At 39.3% G+C, this 25,563-nt stretch overlaps 1 protein-coding gene across 4 annotated transcripts in view; it reads right to left on the bottom strand.

Moving 5' to 3' along the window:
- The window catches only part of Cul1 (cullin 1), a 440,744-nt gene extending 436,273 nt beyond the window's left edge, over positions 1–4,471 (bottom strand). For 2 of the 4 annotated variants that reach the window (XM_090389115.1, XM_090389118.1), the window contains exon 1: positions 4,405–4,471. The gene's annotated coding sequence lies outside the window, so the exon portion shown is untranslated. The other 2 variants (XM_090389116.1, XM_090389117.1) reach the window with 1 other exon arrangement.
- Between the last annotated feature and the right edge of the window lie 21,092 nt (positions 4,472–25,563).

The following is a 25,563-nucleotide window of genomic DNA, read 5'->3' as shown; positions in this document are numbered from 1 at the left end:
GGTAAAAGAAGAAATAGGCAATTACAGTGAGAAATTTATAGGCCACCATAGTGGTCAGGTGCATAAGTACATGTGCCTTGAGTGACCGTGGTTCAAGCCTGTGACTGCTGAATAAGGTGCTGTTTCTTGTATTCTGTCTATCTTGTGAACTCCTCTGACCGTCCCGGAGTATAAACAGAAAATTTAATTTAATTTTTAAATACCAACGACGACTAGAAATGCATCCAAATTACCTGGCGATGAACCTTTTGGATAACAGTGAAGTTCCCAGAAGACTAAAATGCCAACATCCACTGGACTTGGTGTAGTGCTTTATGTTTTAATTAAACTAATCTATTCAGTGTGAATGCAGTCACCAGTGATTAAGTAAACTCAATAGAAGTGTCATCGCTGGCCATCTTCATTCAAGACAATCCTACTGACATTTGTCATACAGATTTACTTAATGTTCGTTATCATAAACAGATTGTAACTGAGCATTATAGTCAAAAAAAAAGTAGCTGAATATCCGAGTGACTCCAACATTTTAGTGAGTATTTAAAGAACTAGCGACAATATCAATGACTAGGATAAAAATGACGGCAACAAAGGAAAAATAAGGACAATATTAAATCTTCCAAACATGAAATGTTGGCATCATTTGAAACTTCGCGTGAAGAAAATATATTTGAATGTTTAAACAAATGCAAACATTTTCATGAACAGTGTACAACAAAAAATAACTATATTTTATGAAATAATTCTTAAAAGCATACTTTTTTTTTTTTTTATGAAAACCCCAAACATGAAAGGTGTCAAAAACCTATAGTACTTAGTACCGTGAATGGGTTGAAGGAGAAGTATGGGGAGAGGGGGATGCCGGAAACTTTGCTCTAGAGACTAAATACTAAGATATTGTGCCCATCATGTAATTAGTCATTTCTTAATATGTATCTATTAATAAATTAATTGTTTTAAAATGTTAGAAAATTTATTTGTTCCCACTTATTTCTGATTTATTTCACAATTTTTACTATATTACTGAATGTTGAATTACAGTATTTTTCATTGTTGACAATGTCATTTCTTTATAATGAAATTTCTCTTTAACTAATTTTTTCAAGTAACCGGTCAATTTTGTTATATAGAGGTCCGACTGTATCAAAAACTGTAAACATACAAAACACAATTTCAGATTTTCTGGCATTCTGCTGGCGATCAGACTGCAAATAATATTTCAAATAAATATATTTTTCCTCAATCTAGCATTTTTACATGAATTATTTACATTTATTTATTTGTTAAAAAAAAAACAAATAAAAACTACATTTTAATATTCAGTAGTTCATTTATTCAATCTCTGTAATCAACTGTATCTACAATATAATTTGTAGATACAATATGCTTTGTCAATTAAGTTTCTTAGTTTAAAAAAAAAAAAATTCCATATACCAATATATCCCATATGGATAAACATACTGTTTATCCATATGATTCATATTTTACAAGTGCTTACTGCATGGCTAAAACACTCACTGAGATCAACTGCCACACCATAATATCCCAATGACAAACAAGTGAAACTCTCACGTGAGACAGCTGAAAGTTATCATAAATCTCATTCATTTATATAATTTTAATTAAAAATACATTCAATTCTAATTAATGTCATTAGCACACACCATCATTAAGATTGAATGATATATTTTCAATAGAAGTAAAACTCAAAGGCAAAAGCATGGACAAATTTGGCTGATGCTGTATAAGCTTGCTTTCTTGCATCATATGCCTCTACTAATGATAATGCTAAATATTTAGCAGTGGCTTTCACAGTGCATCAAACTAATAAATGAAATTAATTACTATGCAGCAATGTTAAAATTACTTTGTAACATCCTTTTTTTTTTTATTACTATCTACAATCAAGAGCTCATCATTTTACAACGAATGAATTTTCTGCGATGACAATTTTACAGTTGCAATTATTACAAAACTGATAGCCTATAGCCAAATATTACATTTGAAAAGTATCTTTTGTTACTACTGTCATAATAAACAATGAGTAAAAGCACTTGTAGAGGAATGGGGGAAGGGTGGAAGTAGAGCGCCATAAGGTACCACTGTAACATGTATACAAATATGTGCATTCTAAAGTCAATATGTCTGTATGCAGAATGAAAAATACACATTATCCTAGAATGTAAACCATTTACCTCCATCCCAGACTAGTTAAGCTGCCCACTAGTAAAGGCCTCCACAATTCCAGCACCAACAGAATTAAAATCTAACCTTTTGCAGATAATGCAATTTCACTCATGCAAGAAAGAGTAAGGGGATGAAAATGGTAAACAGTCATATCTATAAGAGCTCACAGTCAGACAACTTCTTTAATAATTTAATTTTATTGCCATCCGAGTTTAAAACTACATTTTGTGACATGCTAGCATTTTGCATGTCACAAAAACGCAGTCTGACACTGAGTTTTGAAAGTATACATTTTTAGTAATATCCGATTTTTCTGTATTGCTTGATATTTTACATGTTTTTCCCAGTATTTAACAATTTTATTATAACTGTAATAATTGCTGGATTAATTGCTGTATTAAATTATTAAATGTAAAACAAAAAAAAAAAAAACTGCAAATATAAACACTGATAACCAAAATTAAATTCTATTTTGAAAAATATGTAATTAGAGGTAAGGAACTGCTCTCATGGCCCACCTCCAATGAGAACCTATCAACCTACAACCTTCACTTTGTTTTGGCCACTAAAAAAAAAAAAAGGTTGGATAGCGAATCCAGAGTCTCATACTGAATAACAAAAATTCAGAGTCCATTAATGATGTTGGCCATTTACATTTTGTAAATGTTCCCTTACTACTGTATAGCTATATTTACTTTTAATTATTTACTTCCTTCCTATAATTTACTTTTAATTTGAATCTGTGTTCATTCACATGCTAAAAATGGAAAGGTTTGTTCTATCTACTAAACAAAACTTTAGCTTAATGATGAACATAAAAAGGTGATAAAAAGTGTCAAATTTAAACAAGTCTAATTGACTACATGGAGCAACAAGGAGACCCCACTATCACTGTCCTGATAACTCTGCCAACTATAGGTATTACCACTCACATATCAAAAGAAAAATGCAAACTTCATTGTTTTTCTTTTAAAAAAAAAAAAAAGAATCACTTATATATTACATATATACAAGTTTTTTCTCGCATTGTGTTGGATTATTTGGTGGAGTTTCGATTATGCGGGCAAACTTATTTCCCTGCATAGTTGAGAAATACTCAAGGAGTCTACTGTATACTGATTCTATTGTATTAACAGAATCTGGTTAACTTTGATGCAGTTAGTTACCAATAATGTAAATATTCTCTAATTTTTTTAAAGAACATTATTTCCAAACTGACAACACTACTTAATGAAAATTGCGATTTCTAAGTTTAGTCTAAACCCAAAAGTGGATTATTCTTAAAATATACAACTACTTCGGTAGAACTAAACAAACGTGACAGCTCTGGGTACTTAATCACGACCAACTAGCATTTATATACAAACGATTTAATGAAATACATTTACACATCAGTGGTCCAGAACTGGCTTCATACCTGTATGTGCGTGCGCACGAGGGGAGTAAAGTTCTCTCAAAAAAAAAAAAGAAAAAAACAGTAGCAAACTTATAAATGTAAAATGATTTTCACGCTTCCAATTAAGATAATGTGAAACAGTCACTTTTTCACCTGTCTACAACAAGACTATGTATTCAAGATAAGGGAGAAACATTACTGACAATATGGTTATACTATTGCTATTCTAAGGTTGAAAATTAATAATATTAAAAATTTTAATATTAAATAAAGTTGTGATATGACTGCCAATAAACACGAAGAAATGGACTGTACATGACAATGCTTATTTGTAATACAGAAATAAAAGAACATATGTAATGAATAAAGTGATTAAAAGTAATATAAATTAACTACTTGATAAGGAAGAAACAAAAGCAAAGAAAAAAATTCCATGCTACCTCAAAGAACGATCACAAGCCGTCCAGTTAAATCGCAAAGGTTGTCGACACTTCAGTTAAAGGACATCACTACTTTCCATGCTGTTTCCAAATGTCTCTAGGTAGCTTGTACATCGCACCACTTATTGTACACTACACATATATGTAAAATTTTATCCCGTAACAAAAATGTTTTTTCCTAATACCCAAATAATACCAATTGATGTCATTATCGTATGTCTAATGTACTCAAAATGGCGGTATACTAAATGATACAATAAACTCTTCCGAAACAAATTGTGACCTAAATAGGGTAACACACATTTTCTCAGATTAACAAAACCCAGCTAAACACCGCGAATAAACGAGACATTGTTTATCTACATACAAGGTCTCTAAACTCACCTATAGAAATATAATTCATTCGAACATCACCTCAACAGTCAAAATATTATAAAATCCAACATATTTCTGGCGCTGTGAAAAATTAATCAGAGCCCTCTGTCGCTGAGTAAAGGAAACTACACCGGTAAAATGTCAGAGTATAATCGTTATGTTTGTTTTGACAAAGTAAAATTTACAAAATTATAATGTAAAGAATTTATTCCATAAATTGATATGCCAACACTGTTTTCTCCCTGTACATAATTAATCCACTTCCATAAAAAATATAATATTGAAAAAACAGTGATCACAAAGGTTGCAATTTCTATCGCCCACACCAGTCTTCGCGGTAGCACAGTAATTATAATCACCATCCTCCAAGAACTGGTGGAAAAGGCCAGAGCTGAAACCGTTTTAATAACGAAAGGAGCTTTAACGCGCTGTTTTCACTCCGTGGCCCAGTCAGTCCATCTCAGGCGTAGACAACTTGGTTTTCTTCCCGGAAACTTGGGTTTTTTTTGTCAAGCAAATAGACTATGAACACATGAAAATAATGGACACAATAAGGGCTTGTAAATTCAAACACGGGTGGCCCTAATAAGATAACTATACAGTACCCTCATAAATGCACAGAAGATACTGTGTTTATTATAAATGTTGATAACAAATTATAAATCTCCATCTTTCCACATTATGTGAAAATGGAACGGGCTCGAATCCCATTTCGACGGACAGAACTTTTATGGGTTTTTTGTTGTTTTTTTTTTACCCTGGCCTACTTATTCTCTCAAGGTGTCATGCTCCCCTCACTCCTGGAATCTTATTTGTCTTACTTAGCAAAATAAGTTGATTAAAGTATTTCAGTGTTACAATACTTCAGTAAATTAAAACAAAAAACAGACCACAGGAAACATGAAATTTATAGGCACGATAAACTGACATCTCGTGGCCTTAGTTGACTAAAAAATACAAATCATTCCATACAGTATTCAATTCATACTTACAATTAAATATCAAAGTCCAATGACAGAGATAGAGACTAAAGCTAATGAAACAGACTAGATTCGTCGTGGCATGTACTCAACAAAGTAACGGAAGCTTGCCACAGGGATGCTGCTCCATGTTGACTCAAATGCATCCCTAGTTGTTTCAGATTCGACGGTTGAGAATCTCTGCTGGGAAGAGTTAGTTCCACCTTTTCCCACAGCTGTGCTATTTTACTACCACTAATCTGAATTGTTCACAATATAGTGGATGAGTCTGTGGACTCGTGCTCGTTTCGCCATACTTTGGTGGTTACAACAGAGTGAAATTCCAGGAAACGGGCTTCGTCAAACCAGGCAACGCCTCCACTGTCCAATTTTTGTGTTCCGAACCCTTTCTTCTTTTTTGCTGACAGTAGTCGAACCTGGTTGCACTGTCAGCTGCAATAATTCGTCTGTGACAAAAGAGTACGACTGTCACGAATGGAGTATTGTCATGGATGTCAGTATAAACAGTTTAAACTGTGCAACCAGTAATGCCCCTTTGATAATAATACTGTTATAAACTCTCTCCGTAATCTTCCTACATAACTTAATCACTATATTTAAAACATAATTAAAATAACGCTTGTTTGTTAGTTGTTATTTGGTTTTTAGGAGCATTAGCAACTAAGGCCATATTGCTCCGTGAATATGCGGTGGTCATTCCCTGACCTTTTCGCATCCTCCGTATTTGGTGGTCACGGGCTCGAACCCCAGTCTAATCAAGAAGAGTGTGCTACGCACTACTGCTCCTGCCCACTTGGCTACGGAGGCGCCGTGCCTTGAGTGACTCGGGTTCAAGCACCCTGACTACTCAATACGGTGCTGCTTCTTGTATTCTCTCTACTTTTTGAACTCCTCTGACGGTATGGTCGCCCCGGAGTATAAACGGACTACTGCATCCACCGCATCCACCGTATTCGGTGGTGACGTGGTCGAACCCCAGTCTAATCAAGAAGCGTGTGCTATGCACTACTGCCCCTTCCCACCTGGCTAAGGAGGCGCCTCCAAATTAGCATTAGCATTAGCATTAGTAGAGGCATATGATGCAAGAAAGCAAGCTTATGCAGCACCAGCCAAAAAAAAAAAACCTTCCACTTCACCCCTCCGTTCGTTGGAAATACCTGACCAGCTGAGCCTTAAATTTATTTAGGCTATCAACTTCCACAACGAGGGATGGAAGTCTGTTCCACCAACCAACTACCCGTTGGCTAAAGGCAAATTTCCGTACATCTATCCTACATCTGTCTTTCCTCAATTTGAATTTATGCCCTCTCAGGTGATTATTCTGAGCAAGAGGCAGTATCCCATCAGAATTGGCGCCTCCGTAGCCAGGTGGGAAGGAGCAGCAGTGCGTAGCACACGCTTCTTGATTAGACCGGGGTTCGAGCCCGTCACCACCAAATACGGAGGATGCGGAAAGGTCAGGAATGACCACCGCATATTCACGGAGCAATATGGCCTTAGTTGCTAATGCTCCTAAAAACCAAATAACAACATAACAACAACCATCAGAATTGAGCATGCGCAAACCATTCAAGGTTATGTACAACTCTATCAAATCACCTCGCCGGTGCCTAGTTTCCAGACACTGTAATTTGCAATTTTTAAGCCTTTCTTCGTAAGAGCAACCCTTCGTTCCGTTCACTAACCTTGTTGCCCTTCTCTGTACTCGTTCCAGCAGCTCTACATCCTTCTTGAAATGAGGCGTCCAGACCTGTATACAGTACTCAAGGTGAGGCCTGACCATTGCCTTATACAAGAGAATAATCACCTCCCTATCCCTGCTAGAAAAATTCCTGTATATCATTGATAAGACACCATGAGCTACCCTTGCGCCCGTTTGCACTGCTCAGAGAACTTCATATCCCTGCACAAATACCCCCAGGTCCTTTTCATTCTCTACCACTGTTAGTGTAGTACCACAGAGTTGATACGTTGCTCTGGGGTTGCTGTTTCCCATATGAAGAAAGAACCTACCTAGGCATCGGTGGGATCGAACCCACGATCTCCTGTTAAGTTCTGTTAATAACGCAGTTAAGTACAGCTCTCGAATAATCCGTAGCCGAGTGGCCAGGATTGCAGTAGCACACGCTCTTTGAGTAGACCGGGGTTCGAGTATACTGCTGAATACGGTAGATCTGCCAACCCGCAATGGACCAGTGTGGCAGATTATGGTCCATTTCCCTCAGCATGAATTGTTGAGGAGGCTTCCATCCTGCAGTGGGTTGATAATGGCTGCACTTTACCTTCTTTTTTTTTTTTACCTCGAATAATCAATATATAGCATTTCGTTGTGATACTCGTATCGCTTAGTTTCACGTGGTATTCTTAAATTAAATTTAGAACTAGAATCATGCTTCAGACCACAAAAGCAAAGCCCAAAAACTGAAAACAGCAGGAATGCTGAAGATGAAGAAAGAACTACCATCGGCAGTTCTCTAACAAATCAGGATTTTAAAATGTGCTTTATCCAATATAGTTAGAGAAGGACGCTACGTGGTTGTTTTTTTTTTTTTTTTTTTTTGAAAGTTTCCGAGCCCATTGTTGAGTCGATCATTTATTTTACAAATTAAATCCTAAGTGAGCAATTATTGAGTATCCATAGCCGAAACTACGGTGGGGCGAAAAGGGCCCTATTCCCAGCATTTTAATGGCGCAATCGATCGGTTATATATTTTAAAATTGCTTCATTTTTGATTTAATTACAGTCGGACTTCTGTTTAACCAACTTCTTTATATCGATTTTTTTTTAAAATTCCCCTTGGTAATTACATTTAGAATACAGTAGTTTCCGTAGAATGAAAATTATTTCCATGTAACGAACAGATTAGACAACAGATTAGGAGAGACAACTTTGTATGCATTGTTCTCACCTCTGGCCTTTAAGTAATCAGGAAGCGCAAATTAAGGGTGAAAGGGATTATCGTTCCACAATGTTAGTGCTGTCCGTAAAACTTATGCAGCCACATTCCGAGAAGTCGAGCTAGTCAATATGCTTTCCATAGCCAGTCAGAGGATTAAGAAGATACCCGACATGAATAATAGCATCTGGTCAACCTGTGTTGGGGTTCCCCTTTACTCCGACAAACGGGCGTATGTTTTTCGGAGAAGTGAGTGATTCATGCCTTCCAGTATATTTCTCCTGTCTATGTTTACATGGTCACAGTAACTGAATAACTGAGTAATTCCGATATTTTGCACAGTATTCAAAGAACTAGTGACAGCAGCAACGTAGAGTAGGTTGATTGAGGAAACTAAGATATTATATAAACTTTAAGATGATGAAATGTTGAGAGATTTTGAGACTTTGTCGATCCTTTCATTGCGTAGAAAATGTTCTAAAATATAATGGCATGCAGGCAATAATTTAAAAAAAACAAACTGTATTACCAATCTCAAAAAAATTAGCGCAAATTAAGGACGGTTGCTAAAGAACTTGATGTGGAAACTACAAAGATCGGTCATGTGTTCGGGCTACGAAGAGCAGCTTGTAGCTTGCATTGTGCAAACATTTTGGATCAGATGCCACCGTAGTTTTTAGGAGGATTAGCAACTAAGGCCATATTGCTCCGGGGATATGCGGTGGTCATTCCCTGACCTTTCGCATCCTCCGTATTTGGTGGTCACGGGCTCGAACCCCAGTCTAATCAAGAAGAGTGTGCTACGCACTACTGCTCCTGCCCACTTGGCTACGGAGGCGCCGTGCCTTGAGTGACTCGGGTTCAAGCACCCACACTACTCAATACGGTTTCTTGTATTCTGTCTACTATGTGAACTCCTCTTACGGTATGGTCGCCCCGGAGTATAAACAGAAAATTTATTTTTATTTGGGTTTGTTAAAGCGACTTTTAAATCTGGACTTTCTTAACCATTTAGCACTATGGATCGACATCCTACAGAAGCTCTCTTACATTTCAGAAGCTTTAGAGATTCACTATGGCAAAAGCAGATAAATTAATTATTCGCACTATCAATGCTATTGATAATTTGAAAAATTCTGAAGGAAAATATGAAGCTAAAATTGAGAGCATGTTGAAGTAGAAAGAATTTGAAGGAATCAAAATCGAAAGTAAGAACAGTAAAATTACCTCGTGACAAGTTATTAAATGCATTGTTTTATCCTTAAAGGATAAGTTATTATTGCAACAGGGTGATTTTAAATTAAATAAAGAAAATAATCATACCATTGAAAGAAATTTTAAACATATTCTACCGGAAATCGTGGAATTTAAAAGAACTTTCGTCTCGATGGCAAGACTGAAAACCGAATAAGAAATTTGTATTTTGATAAATTATGAAATAAAAATTAATAACCATTGCCATTAGCAGTGCTGAAACTGAGCGAGCTTTCAGCGTAATGAATAATATCGTGTGAATGAATAAATAATGTTGAAAATTAAACACGCTGCAGATTACGAGACCATACATCTAAATGGAAAACCATTGCTTCAATTTGATCCGGATCGTAAATTTCATATGGAAATTTTTAAAAGAAAATTTTCTTGAATATTTGTGCAATATTTTTTTCATGTAATCTGTGATTCTTGTGTACCTTTTCTAGAATAGTTTGTTTTTTATGTAATATTTGTTTTTATATTCTAGAATGTTTTATGAAAATTCGTTATTTGTAATATGGGAAATATTTTTGTTATTTTTTATTCGCAATATTAAAATTTTATCATAAAAAAAATGTATCCATTATATTCCCCAGTTTCAAAAAAAAAAAAAAAGAACAAAAAAGTCGCACGTCTGCCGAGCACGAGCAGTAGATGGTTTTATGTGAAACATCCGTCGCGTGATGTCACTTCCGTGACCGATCAGATTTACTCGGTAGGTACCCCCCCCCCCCAACTCCAAAAGGATGTTTCACATCATCATTATTAACTTAATACCACTCTTAACTCTTATACCAAGTGAAATTAATAATATAGTTTATTAGGCTGTTTGCCTTCATTACTATACATTAAAGTGACGTTTCGGGTATCTTACCGATACTCATCATCAGACCATGATATTAGGGGAAAGAGAAAATAGAAAAGGTTACAAATTTTGAATATTTTAGTTGGAAATTTTGCAAACTATCAAAAATCATAAAATTTGGGGATTGTAATTGTAGTATCGCTAATTGTAACTGTAATATTCTAAAATATTCAAATTTTGTAACCTTTTCTATTTTCTATTTCCCCAACAACATGGTCTGATGATGAGCATCGGTAAAATACCCAAAACGTCACTTTAATGTATAGTAATTTAGGCGAACAGCCTAATAAACTGTATTATTAACTTCACGGGGATAACAGTGGTATTACTTTAATAATAACCTTAATGTGTTTTGTTTCCTGCATCTCTACAAAGTTTGTTTCCACCGGACATGATAGAGACAAAGGGGATTCCTTTGTGTGTTCGTATTAAAGAGCATGACGAGATCAAACCCAAATTTAGCGTTCTGGTGAACTTATATGAGGGTTTGTAGAACGGGATTGAGGCACTCGAGGGAATACAAGAGAAGGACCATCAAACACTTGGGTGCCGATGTCAACGTTACAGCCCACAGTCAAGCAACAGCTAACAAAATGATATACACGTTTGTACTCATGATAGTAAGAGTAGCAGATCCGAGAATTTGCATAAAAAGTAGAAAGGCAATGTTGAGAAACAGTCCCTAGGAATTTCACAATGAGAGACTTGTTAATCAATTCGGCTGTGGAGAAACTGTGCAAGGCTCATGGAGGAGCATTTTTTTCAAGAGAGACTAAGCTTGTTAACAGATGGTCTGTTTTAACAGGGACGGGAAACATTTATGAAATGGCGCAAAACATTTTGCCCACATTAAAAGGCAGTAACAGATTGGTCATAAAACTGCCAGCTGGAAGAATATACGGACTATTAGGTTAACGGCAGTAGCAGGCACAGGTGCAAGTTTTCCTTGCACTGCTACTATTGGAACATACAGAGCTTCTAAAGCAGGGTGTCGAGGATTTCAAAACCAACTCGGGTTCCTCGAAGAACAAGCAAGTACATGGGCTGTGTTAGGGTTTCTAAAAGAAAAACAGGTGCGTATATATTTGCGTATACACTAACGCTAGTAGCGGAGTGAACAAATTTCGTGAATTTGAAGAACAGATTAAGTCAAACAAGCATCAAATACGGACAATGTAGGGACATTCGAATACCTATAGTGTCCACTAAAAGTTTGGAATCACAGCGTATGACAGTGTGCTCTGTTTTCTGCATTCCTACGAACACACAAAAGAGATTCTTCTGGGTGTTCGTTGCAAAGAGCATGACGAGATCAAGAGCAAATTTGGCAATCTGGTGAACTCATATGAGGGTTTGTAGAACGGCAGGTGATGCACTCGATGGAATACAAGAGAAAATTAACAGTAGACGTATAATTATTTTTTTCTTTTTATAAATTAGCTATTATAATCTAAGTTTCAATATAGTCTGCTCGGGTAGCCCAGTCACCGCCCTCCCCACACAGGGTGGAAAAGGAGGTGATTGTCCCTCTGTATAAGGCAATGGTCAGGCCACGCCTTGAGTACTGGGTACAGGTCTGGAGGCCTCATTTTAGGAAGGATGTAAATTTACTTGAGCGCGTACAGAGAAGGGCAACAAGATTGGTGAGTGGAATGAAGGGATCCTCTTACCAAGAGAGGCTTAAGTTTTGCAAATTGCAGTGGCTGGAGATTAGGCACCTGCGCGGTGATCTGATTGAGGTGTATAAGGCCTTGAATGGGTTGAGCACGTTGAATTCTAATGGGATCCTTCCACTTGTTCAGATTACGAACCTAAGGGGGCATAAATTCAAATTAAGAAAAGACAGATGTAGAATAGGTGTGCGGAAATTTGCCTTTAGCCAGCGGGTGGTTAATTGCTTGAACAAACTTCCATCTGTCGTTGTGGAAGTTGATAGGCTAAATAAATTTAAGGAGGAACTGGACAAGCATTTGGAGGGAATTATGTGATTTTGTTTTTTTTTTTTTTTTTTCTTTTGGCTGATGCTGCATAAGCTCATACACTTGCCTGTTTGCATCACATGCCACTACTACTACTACTACTACTACACTACGAGGAGGTGCGCTACAACTAAACCCCAGAAGCGAACGCCGTCCAATGCCACATTTCCAAAAGTGATCTAGACTGCCGCGTAGAAAAACAACGGTTGCATTCGAGCGTGTAAGACGACACTTGTTACACGTAGAGTTTTTCTCTCTCGTATATTATCGCCCTTAGACTTGATTCTGAAGTCAGCCATCTTACCTCAATCAGAATTTGTACAGAAAAGCCACACAGTAAATTTAGAGCATAGTAATATTCAGTGCCAGGTCAGAATGGAAACCTAGGTGCATAGTATACTTGGTGATTTAATATTTACATGACATTCACCACCTTGCATGCACAAGATGACAGGGTAAACCAGGTAACTGCAAAATTTTCATAACTATCTAGGTTTGTAAATAATATTGTCCGACCCGGGGAAGTGAAGTTGACAGCAAAAAGAATTGGCAGACTGACATAGAGAAATTTCACAGCTGAAAGAGGCATGTACAGTGGCCGACAAAAAATTGCATCACCTGTGAATTTTACAAATAATGTGTTTTTGGCTGCATTGTGGGTTGCAGAAATGTTCGAAATGCATTTGTTAGATGGGATATACTGTATATCTCTCTGAATGAAATCCAATAAAAAGACTCCACCTGATATAGCTAATTGCCATAAATATCTTCCTAAAGGGTAAAATGCATAATTAAGAAATATGAGAAATCATGCAAATGGCAACCAAACATACATTTTTATTTCATTTACGTGTACAAACTGAAATGAAAATTTAACGTAATTAGCAAAATAAGTCCTCAATATTTTGTTGTTCCTCCTCGAGCTGCAATTACAGCAATTACAGCCGTGCAACGATCTGGCATAGAGTTAATCGACTTCTGGATATACAGTTGCACAATTTCATGGTACCACACCCTTACAATGCTCTCCTGCAGCTGAATCTTATTTGTTGGCTTCTTCTGAGCAATTTTAGGCGACATTATATACCAGCAATTTTCAATAGGGTTCAAATGTACTCTGTTGCCGGCCCAGTCCGATACTGTAATGCCAGTATTTCTAAGGTATGACTGCACCTTAAGGGAGAAAAACGAGGAGGAAAAAATTTGTGTAAGTAAGTTTTAAGCCTTGTGACACAAGAAGACAAACTCATCATTAAATCTAATTGGCCTGAAACTTAACAATTTTGCTATGTGGCAAGGTGCTGAGTCCGTTGAAAAATGTAGTTTTGGATATCTGTGTGGTGAACTAACGGGTTTCGGGCAATCCTCCAAGATAGCGGTGTATGTTTCTCCATTCACCGTTCCGTTAATAAACTTAATTCGCCCCACCCCTTTGCTTGTTATGCATCCCCAGACCGTCTTACCAGCGGGAAACTTTACAAGCGGTGATATGCAGTCATGATGGTATACCTCCGATTTTCGTCTTCTGACATATCGCTTCCCATCCGAGCAATGAAGGTTGAATTTCGATTCGTCAGAAAATATGAGAGTGTTCCATTACACTTTTGTCCATGAAACAGGCGCATTATAGCCTTAGTAGCTAATGCGCCAATAAAAACAAAACCAACCAACCAACCAATCCATGAAACATGCGTTTTAGTCAAAGCAAGTCGCTTCTTTCTCATTTCTTGGGTCAATAAAGGCTTCTTTCTCATTTCTTGGGTCAATAAAGGCTTCTTTCTCATTTCTTGGGTCAATAAAGGCTTCTTCTCGGGCTGATAGTCATGTAGACCGCATCCCGATATCCGTGTTTGGATAGTTCGTGCACTTTTTTTCAACACTAGAGGCCATCTCAAAGTCCAGTTTTAGATCAGGAGCACTAGCAAGACGATTACGAAGGCTTAGCTGTTTCAAATATCGATCTTGGGAAGGCGTAGTCACTCTCTTACGGCTTGATCCAGGTCTGCTCTTCACGTCACCGGTTTCACGGTTTAAGTTCAGCACCCGAGATACTGTTGACTAGTGGCAACATATTTTATCAGGATAGCAAGCATAGAGAGCCCTTCCTTGGACAGAGCAACAGCTACTCTTTTTTTTTTTCTTGGTATGAACTGAACATATGGCCCCATGCTTACACCTCTGCAAAACAGGATACTAATGAGCGTGTATACCCTTCCAACGCCGTATTTATAGAACGGCTGATGCAATAGAAGCGTTATCTGACGCAATACCTTTGCTTTGTGACAAGCAAAATGACTATAATCAAATAATTTCTTATACGTTTCACTACAAATGTGACTTTTTTAAAGGTGATGCAGTTTTTTTGTCCGCTACTGTAGATAACACTACCTTGTAGCTGCTATAATCCAAAGTCCAGTTGCACTAAGGCATTAAACCCACATCACAGAAAAATACTAGTCAATCTAGTTTATCACTGTAAAAAAAAAAAAAAAAACCGGAGAAGATGCGTTTTCGAAAATTAAATAATGCTCTGTTGGATTTTTGTAGGTAAGACAAGATACTGTATACTGGTAGCACAGAAGGAAAAAAAAAAAAAAAAAAACCTGTCATATTTGGGAAACCAGAAAAATAATCATCTCGGTTTGCTTGTTTTTCTGAATAGACAACGCAAGTTTCCGGAGAAGATAAAAATGCTTGAAAGTGACTAACTCAGCCACAGATGAAAAAATCTATCAATTTCCTGGCCTTTTTCCTTTGTGGAAAAGCTGGTGATTATAACCACAGTACTGCCTGTAAAGAATACACAAAAAGAATAAAAAACAATTATATTGGTGCCACCCAAAAATGATCTCCTCTACCAATGTATATTATGTCCCTAAATTGCGTGTGTTCTCTTGTTTTACTGGACATAAAACGTGAGTTTCCCGGTGGTGAGGGAGGGAGGGGATGGAACCTTGTTTTCATGCCTGAGAACGATTAAATCAGCCACGGAATGAAAAAAGAACCATGAATGTTCCTCGCCTCATTCATGAATGTTCCTCGCCCAATAGAGGGAAGGTTGTGCAAGAGAAACTACTGAAACTTAAAATTAGCAAGGTACCTACAGCTGATGGGATCTATCCAGTTATATTCAGACAATTGACAAAAACGGTAATCAGGCTTGTGCCAGTAATTATGAGCACAGCATTAGATTCAGAACAGTACCTGTAGATTGGAGATATGCAGGGTTATTTTAAAGTATCCCTATGTAGAGGGCTCTGGAACAAGTCTGAGAGTCGTACTGGTAATTCGCGCAGGTAAAGGTACTGTCTTAGAAGAGGCATTTCCGCGGAGATTTTAGGTAATCGGTCATGCCTGGGGGATGGGGCGGTGCTTGAGGGGCGGCTGCTTGCGGTTGAGAGACAGAGGATACATGATGAGTTAATGAATATTTGGCAAACTAGAGGGAATGACTGTGATAAAGGCAGGGAAACCTACGCCTTTATTCCCTCCGTAACAACCGTGTGTTGGAAATTCAGCTCGTGGGCGCAGTCCATCTTGAATGCTTGTTTAATGCTGACTGGGCATAACTTAATGTCTAGGCTGCGTCAGTTTAGTTTGGTCCCATCTAGTCCTTTTTGATTCTGTGAGGCGATGGAGACTGGCCTTCATGTCATGCTCTATTGTCCCTATTAAAAAGATCTGCGCAGCACACTTGAACGGGTGACCTTTAATTTGGATTTGGATACTTGCCGGATTTGTTTGTAAGTCGAGTGTCCTTTAAATATTTTTCAACTTTTGTTAATAATCTGTTAATTTTGTTAAGTGATAGTAGAGGCATTTCCTCACACAGTATAGGAATAGCAGCCGAAGGCACTGGATAACACATTGTACTATTTAGTGCCGACGGGCTAACATACCGGTTCTATTTTTATAATGCACATTATGTGGAATTTTATTGATATTGAACCAAGATTTAATTGGAAATTTCAGAAAGATTTATTGTTATTTATTTATATTTTTATTTATTTATTTATTTATATATTTTCATTTTATTTTATTTTTTATTATTATGTTGATTTTGAATAGATACTTAAAATCAAAAGCTGTATACTTGAGAATTACTGCATATGGGCCTAGGCCCTGGAGGCATAAAAAATGAAAAAAACGAAATTTAAGACTTCAAGAAAAATAATACCCACAGCAAACAGGAGACCTATAATCATAGGATGTAATCTTTTGTGTGTCAACAATACTTTGATACTCGCAGGCAGAAACTCCTTGCACTCAGGAAGAAACCTTACCTCGAAAACAATGATGCAACGCTGGAGGCCATCCAGAGAGTCGTATACTGTGCTCCAGAGCAGCATTGGAATTAATGGAAGAGAAACGAGAGAACACCAGCAAAAGAAACGAAAAAACTAGGAGATTGGCAAAGAAGATTTCATCAGGAGAAAGAAGAACTAAGAGTCGAGATTGGCCGATTGATCAAGTACCAATGGGATAATAGGAGTGAGAAATTGATCGGAAAAGTGAGGAGCATCCTCAAGAGAAACAAGTCCACAGGAAACACGAGACGAAAAATCAGAGAACAGGAACACTTAGACACATTGAAGCAAATCCTTCTCGCACTCAGCAAAGACTACGCTGATACAAAAAGAGCTTCCAGGAGAAAATAAACCACCAAATCTTCAACGAAAACCAAACAGCATTCTACACGAGTATCGAACAAGAAGGAAAGATGGAACCGGACTACCAGAGCAGAAGGTAATCGAGACAATCTGGAGCAACATATGTAGTTCAGAAGTAAGTCATTACAGCCAAGTCCCCTAGATAAAACTATAAAGGCGGAAAACCAAGGACGTACAAGAGATGAGGAATGGGTGATTCAGGAGGAAGTAGTACAACAGTCGATTAGGAAGTCCCACAACTGCCAAACCCCAGGAATAGATTATGTCCACAACTACAGGCACAATACGCTCTCTTGCATACTCAAACAAGCACCTAGCAGATCTGTTCACCAGAATGATAAAGCATCCACAAACAAACCAAAAGTTTCTTATTTAAGGAATCACATATCTGAAGGCTAAAGACTAAGATACAAGAAACCCCGGAAAAACACAGGCCGATCACCTGTCTCCCAACGATGTTCAAAAACCTGGTCAGCTACGTAACGAAGAATGTATCAGACCACCTGGAGAGCCAGAACATCATGGCCAAACAGCAGAAAAGATACAAACTGATGAGCAAAGCATGAAAGGAGCAATTATGCGTTGATTCCGTGGTTAGAAACCAAGCAGGTTTTTTTTTTTTTTTTTTTTTGCATGGCAGACACTACAATGACCTGCATCAAGGCTATGTAGATAAGATTGCTTCCAACGCTTTGCTCACGAACGGAAGAGTCTTCTTTTCCAAGCGGAAGGAGTCATGCTCCTTCGAAACCTAATTAACTACATTACTGGAAAGCAAGGTAATGGAGATTTCCAGGAGGCATAGTGGAACAAACAAATACATGGGCTGTGTTAGGGTAACTAAGAGTAAAAACAGTGCATGTATACATGCATTTACACGAATGCTAGGAGCATAGTTAATAAATTTGATGAGAGATTGAAGTGCTAGTCAAGACATTATAGGCAGATATTGTTGGGATATCAGAGCTGTGTCACACAGATATAATCAGTGCAGAATTGGAATTTCGGGAGTATAATGTGTACAGAAAGGAGACAGGAGAGGAAAGGAGAAGGGGTTATACTGCTGGTTAAGAAACACATAAAATCTAAGGAAGTGCATCCAATTGATGTTGGTGGACAATGCAATGTTGAGTCTGATTTGTGTGACATAAGCACTGGGAAAGGGAAAATTAGAGTAAGTGTGTGTTATTGGCCTAATGAATCTGAAGAGGACAATGAGAAATTGTGCAGAGAAATAGAGTGGGCCAGTAAACCAGTGTGTCTTATATTGGAGAATGTCTTATAATGGGGGATTATATCAGAATGTCTTATATTGGGGGATTATAATTTTCAATATACTGACTAGAAATTATGGGTTGGTCACCCCCACACTAGCAAGATTTTTTGGATTTATTGGATGACTGTTTTCTACAGCAGTATCTTGGAGAGGCAACCAGAGTGAGTTATAATATTTATCTGATTATCAGCAGTCATTATTCATGCATTAAGAATTTACAGATAAAAGAATCACTGGGTGAGAGTGATCACAATGTACTGATTTCGGAATTACTTAAAGATATAACTACCCTCAAGGCTAAAGGGAAGGGCTTTTGCTTTCGTAAAGGTGAATACAGAGGGTTCAGTCAATTTTTAAATTCTTTACAGCGGGATCAACTGATGATGTTACTACAGTTGAATTCTAAATGGGAAGCCTTCAGGGACTTAATCTTGGAGCCTACTAGACTTTTCATTCCAACTAGGAAATACTGTTCAAGGTCCAGTCCTATATGGATGTCAAATGAATTAACGAGGCTCGTGGCGGAGAAGAAAAATGCATGGGATACATAAAAATTAACAGGTGACAAAGAAGCCTATGATAAGCTGGTCTGTAACCAAGTCACAACGGACGTTAGGCAGGCAAAGGTAGATTACCAGAAATCTTTGGCAAAGAATGCAAAGAAAAACAGTAAGAATCCTTTACTTATGTGAACACTAGAAGCAAAGGGATGAATCAGATTGGACTACTTAACATAGATGGGTTGACTATTGATAATTCTGCTCAGGTAGCTGATAAACTCAACGAGTATTTTGCATCTACATTCACAAATTAGGAGTTATTCAATGAAGGACAGTGCCAGACGTTTATCAAACTCTAACAGGGAGCTAAGTGATTTTGTAATAACTGAGAGCAAAGGAGGAGCAGAAATTGTTGAAGTTAAACATAAGAAGAGCACTAGGGTTAGACGGGATCTATCCAGTTATATTAAAGGAGGCAGCAAAGGGAGTAAGCAAATCCTTAGCAATAATAATGAGAGCTTCCCTGGATTCAAGGGAGGTACCCATGGACTGGAGATGTGCAAATTTATCACAAATTCACAAAGGGGATTCAAAAGGCGAAACAAGTAACTATAGACCTGATAGTTTAACTTGTGTTCCGTGGAAAATAATGAAGAAACTGGTTAAAGAAGCATTGCCGGATCATCTAGACAAGGCTGCAGTAATAGATAAGACACAGCATGTGTTTGTTTAAGGGAGGTCTTGACTAAACAATTTGATTGGATACTATGATGCGGTCACAAAATAACTGAATGTTAAAAATAATTTTAATATCATATACTTCGTTTCAGGAATGCTTTTGATACTGTTGCACGAAGAAGACTGCCATAAAAATTGGAGAGGCATGGCATTAAGGGTAAGTTGCTACAACGGATAAAGGGATGGTTCAGTGGCAGACGACAGAGAGTGGTAATCAATGGCTGCTCTTTGTGGACAAATGTTTTTAGTAGAATACCCCAGGGTTCGGTATTGGGGCCATTGTTTATATGAAACTATCAAAACATACCTCTCAAACAAGAAACTAGTGGTTAACACATCAAACAAGAGTGTTTCTAGAACAGTTCTGTGGGGTTGTCCACAGGGCTCGGCGTTGGGTCCCCTGCTCTGGAACATTGTCATGGATGGTTTCCTCAACAAGGACTTGGGGAAGGTAAATGCCGATGATCTCATCATCACTATAGCTGCTGACAGCAGAGCCCGCCTCGGGGCCCCTGGCAAACCAAGCCCTCCGTACTCTCCAAGAATGGGCCACAGAGAAAAATCTCCATCTATCCCCAATTAAAACAAATTCTCTCCTTCTCAAAGGCAAGCTGGATAGCTTGCCTTTGTGAAAGAGAGAATTGACCAGAATCAATGGAGCAATTATCAAGTTTTCAACAGAATTAAAGCACCTGGAAGTTATCCATGACAAAACATGTTCATTCCAACGTCATCCGAAATACCTCAGAAAAAAAGGTACCAAATTATGCAGCCCTGGTTGCCAGGGTCTCACGTCGTGACTGGGGACTCAACCGGAAAACTTTATCTTTATTCTTCAAAACTGCTTCCACACCAATAATAACATATGCTTCTGGAATCTGGTATACCTCTGAGCTACCACTCAAAGCTACCACTGCCACCCAATGCTCCATACTGCTCGTCACCTCCCGTGCGTACCGCACAGTGAGCACTTACGCCCTCCAGGTCCTGGCTAGTGCCTACTCCCCTCGACCTCGAGGTCATTAGAACTGGTCTACTTACCACCTTTCTAAGAGAAACCCACAAACCTTCCTCAACTTTACAGTTAATCCAGCAAATGGCAAGACAGCTGAAAAATATTGCCTCCGTGCTCATCTGCAGCAGGAATGGCAAACCAGGTGTGTAAAGTATAAAGTGTAAAGTATGTTGATGTCAAACAGCACCAAGCGTTTCCACATTAACCCCAGGGGCTCACATCTGGTGAGTATGGGCTTGGCACACCCAGGGTCCTGAACTGGATATCATCATTCTTCTCTTTCTTGGTGATTCCCTTCTACTTCTCTCTCTCTCTCTCTCTCTCTCTCTCTCTCTCTCTCTCTCTCTCTCTCTCTCTCTCTCTCTCTCGGGGTGGTTCAGAAAATTGTTTTTGGCTGGCGCAGCATAAGCCTCAGGCTTCCGTGTACCATATGGCTAATAATAATAATCTCCGCAATGCTTTCATTGTAGGTGAACCAGTTCACTGGGGAGGCCAGAGATTTAAAAGTATATATAGATATGTAAATGTGTAATGTCATGTACCGTTGTTCCTCTGGCCATTTAGCCGCTGGACCCCTACTGATGCCCAACGTTGCCCGCACTTCGTCCCGTGGAGGCAGACCAGGTACAGCAGTATTTTAAGTAGGTACTCTGGCAGGTTCTGCCGTCTACTTTCCTGAGATTTCAGCGGGCAGGACCTAAAAAAAAAAATAAATAATAATAATACTGTAAATAAATAAATAAATAAAAGTAAATACAAAAATTTAAAAAAATAAATTTATCGGATGTCTCTTGAGATGAATAGGCCGAGATTGGGCGAAACTGTAAATTTGGTCGAGATTAGATTTGATGTGTGAGGCATTCACTTGTGTGCAGATAGAGTGGGGGAGAGGGAAGACTGGGGGTAAAGGCAGAAGAATGGAGACGATAGGGAAGATGTCCCCAGATGAACAGTGGGGCATGCCCATACCCCACGAGAAGAAGAGAGGATCTGCGGAGGAAGGAGGAGCCAGGAGGCTGTCTTCCCCCTCCCCGCCGGGAAGTGTGATTTAAAGTGAAACGGGCTAGAGTGCTCGATTCAGGTCGCCAATAAGCCTATTGGCAGCAAGCTGCGTAGTCTGGGCTTAGTGCCTAGCAGTGCAGTCCTACGATTATGGTCATTCATGTGACATGGTTCCATGTCCATGTTGTCTTCAGTTAAGTATACTGTTGTGCCGCATATTAGGGTGTCCAGTTAGTCAGCCACTTGTTGTGGCTGGGATTCTGTTCTCCAGAAAGCTGAGTCTTAGTCCACCTGCCATATTTTGTAGTTAGATCAGTTGAGCCTTTTGTTTGTGGTTGTTTTTGCCTCAGATTTGTTGTCCAGATCCCCCTGTCGGGTGTCTCCTATTCCTCTTGGTTAGGTTGTTTGGTTCACTTGTGGCGTTGCAAGGTTCAGCGTCTTGATAATAGTTCCTGTGAATATTCAAAAAAGGCGATGTATGTCTCCTTGCCTTGTTCTTGGTCTTTGGGACAGTATTGTATTCTTGTGACCATTTGGCAGCGGTGGTCATCATATCGGTGGCAGTCATATATAAAGTGGTGCCAGGTTTCTTGCTCTCCGCAGATACAGGTGGGATCGTCTGTAATTCCATGTGAGGTCAACTTGGACTTGATGGCACCTGTCCTGTTAATAAGTAGGTCGTGAATAAGCCTGGTGAATACCAGGTTGGCTTCGTCGGCTGAAATCTGTCAACTTTGGGGAGGAATTTTTTTGGTGAATTTTTTGTCCCTTTGTGGAGGCATGCCATACCTGCAGCAGGTGAGTCTGGAGCCTTCTTTATTCTGTAGCGTGGTTGTTTGCCGGTTTGCATTCAAATCCTGGTGTGTACAGGCTGTACCTCTGGTGATCTCATAGAGGATGCCCCTTTTGACCACCTCAAGATCGAGGGGGGAGGGCTCTTGCGATAATATGTAGTGTGTGTGTGTGTGCTCACCGTGCTGCAGGCACGGGTAGCGGATAATAGCATAGTTCTGTGGGTTGAATCCATGATCCTTAGGTTAACAGCAGTGCCGGCTTTTTTGTATACGATTCACCCGCTGCATATGTTGCTATTAGCAGAAGTGCTGCCTTATAGTACAGTTCCATTGTGCGTTGGTTTAATCCCCAGTCTCGCCGGGCGATTCTTTTAACCAGGGCAGCGCAGAAGCGTAACTTCTTTGTCAGGTGGTTGAGGTGTGGTTTGAGCGAGAGTTGCGTGTCAAGTATGACTACCAGATATTTGAGTTTTGCTGAATCGGATGGTTGTATTACTTATTTTTATCTGGGGAGGTCTGCGTATATCCAGCGTCCCCCTGAGGAGTATGGAGTTAGTTTTAGTTTGTCAGATTTGGAGCAAGTGAAGTCCAACCCAGTTTTGGAGCGTTTGTATGGCGCGGTTTGCCTGGATCTCCAGCTGTAGACTGGAGTTGGCTGCAATTATCAAGACAAGGTCGTCCGCGAAAGCCTGCGAACGAACTTAGTCCAGGCCCTTGTAAGAAAATCATCCATCAGCAAATTCCACATAGTTGGTCCTAGCACAGAGCCTCGTGGGCAGCCTCTGTGGATTTGTCTCTGTATTGCCTTGACGATCATCGTCAACACCCCCTACAAAAGGGGTGGTGGTCGGGTAGCTCGGGATAACGTTGTACAGGTTGCCGGGGACCCTGGCCTCCCGGGGCCGGCCCAGGACGCTCGGCCACCATAGGGTATCGAAGACCCCGGCAATATCAATGGAAATAGCCAGTAGGTATTTTTTATTCGTCTCCTGTGCTTGCGTGATTAGGCTTTGAAGGGCGTCACCGTTGGAGCCACCTTGTCGGAATGATAAATGGCTGGAAGTCAAGAGAAGAATAAATTTTGGATGGATAGCATTCAGGAAATATAGTCACATACTGAAGAGCAATATCCCAGTTTGTCTGAAACATAAAATAATGAATCAATGTATACTCCCCACCATGACTTATGGAAGTGAAACTTGGGCACTCACCAAAAGAATGGAAGAGAAGCTAAGAACTACACAGCGAAGAATGGAACGAATTATATTGGGAATCAGACTGTTAGATAAGAAGAGAAACACATGGATTAGGCAGCAAACTCAAGTAAAGGACATTCTTATCAAAACTAAAGAACTAAAATGGTCTTGGGCAGGACACATAGCTCGAAGACATGATGACAGATGGACTAAGAAAATAACAGAATGGTACCCAAGAGGAGCTAGAAGAAAACCTGGAAGACAAAGGCGGAGATGGATAGATGAAATTCATGAGTTTTTGAGTAGTAAATGGATGGCCAGTGCTCAAAACAGAAGGAACTGGAAAGTTGCTGGAGAGGCCTTAATCCTGCAGTGGATTGAAAATGGCTGATGATGATGATGATGATGTCGGAATCCACGTTGGTTGGGTGAAGGTAGGTTTGCCAGTTGGTAGTAGTAGTAGTAGTAGTAGTAGCAGTGGCATGTGATGGAAGAAAGCAAGTGTATGAGCTTATGCAGCATCAGCCAAAAAAAAAAAAAAATCACACCATTCCCTCCAAATGCCTGTCCAGTTCCTCCCTAAATTTATTCAACCTATCAACTTCCACAACGACAGATGGAAGTTTGTTCCAGTAATTAACCACCCGCGGGCTAAAGGCAAATTCCCGCACATCTATTCTACATCTGTCATTTCTTAATTTGAATTTATGCCCCCTTAGGTTCGTAATCCGAACAAGTGGAGGGATCCCATCAGAATTCAGCGTGCTCAACCCATTCAAGGCCTTATATACCTCAAGCAGATCACCGCGCAGGTGCCTAGTCTCCAGCACTGCTTTTTGCAGAACTTAAGCCTCTCTTGGTAAGAGGATCCCTTCATTCCCCTCACCAATCTTGTTGCCCTTCTCTGTACACGCTCAAGTAAATCTACATCCTTCCTAAAATGAGACCTCCAGACCTGTACGCAGTACTCAGGGCGTGGCCTGACCATTGCCTTATACAGAGGGATAATCACCTCCTTTTCCCTGCTAGAAAAATTCCTATATATCATTGGCAAAACCCCATGATCTGCCCTGGCAGCCTGTCTGCATTGCTTAGAAAACTTCATATCTGCCCGCAGAATTACTCCCATGTCTTTTTCATTTTCTACCACACAGTTGGTACGTTTCTCTGGGGTTACTTCTACTCATATGCAGTACTTTGAATTTGTCAAGGTTAACCTTCAGTTGCCACTTCTTAGCCCATCTGCCCAAATTATCTAGATCCTGTTGCAGTAGCACACTGCCATCATTAACATCCCTGCAAACCTTTGTATCATCTGCAAACTTCGACATTAAGCCTGATATACCTTCATCAATATCATTGATAAATATACAAAACAACAGTTGACCTAACACCGAACCCTGTGGGACACCACTAATAACATTAGTCCACGAAGAGCAACACCCATTGATTACCACCCTCTGTCTTCTCCTACTTAACCATCCTTTTATCCATTGTAGCAACTTACCCTTAATACCATTCTGCTCCAATTTGTACAATAGTCTTCCATGCACAAACAGTGTCAAAAGCTTTCCTGAAATCCAAATTTCCTGTTTCTCTGTTTGTGGGTCCACATTGGGGCAGAAGGCAGTATCCAGGATGTTATTTGTTGATGCTTCCCAGGAACATGTTGCAACATCTTCTAGTGCGATCGTGGTGGTTATAACCCCCCCCCCCGGGGAGTTTGTTTCTGACCATTTTATAAACGGTGCCCCAGGAGTCAGTATTCCCCGCGTTAGTTACAAGTCCTTCCCATGGTTCTTGTTTGTTTTTCCATATGAGAGCAGCGTCTGAGTTTTGTGCCTCTCTATAGAGTTCCCTGAGTGTCTCAACTTCCTGTGCGGGCCAATCCGTGTCTCTCTTTGGAAGTTTATCCTCCTGTTTTGGACTTCTTTCTGGAGTCCGGCAAACCATGTGGTCAAACTCGACCAAAGGAGAGATCACCAGAAAATTCCTACCAGAT

This window comes from Mastigoproctus giganteus, chromosome 14 (assembly GCF_048544385.1).
Source record: "Mastigoproctus giganteus isolate SK-2022 chromosome 14, ASM4854438v1, whole genome shotgun sequence".
NCBI lineage: Eukaryota > Metazoa > Arthropoda > Arachnida > Uropygi > Thelyphonidae > Mastigoproctus > Mastigoproctus giganteus.
The sequence above is the reverse complement of the archived record's forward strand: the minus strand, read 5'-3'. Positions and strand labels throughout refer to the sequence as shown.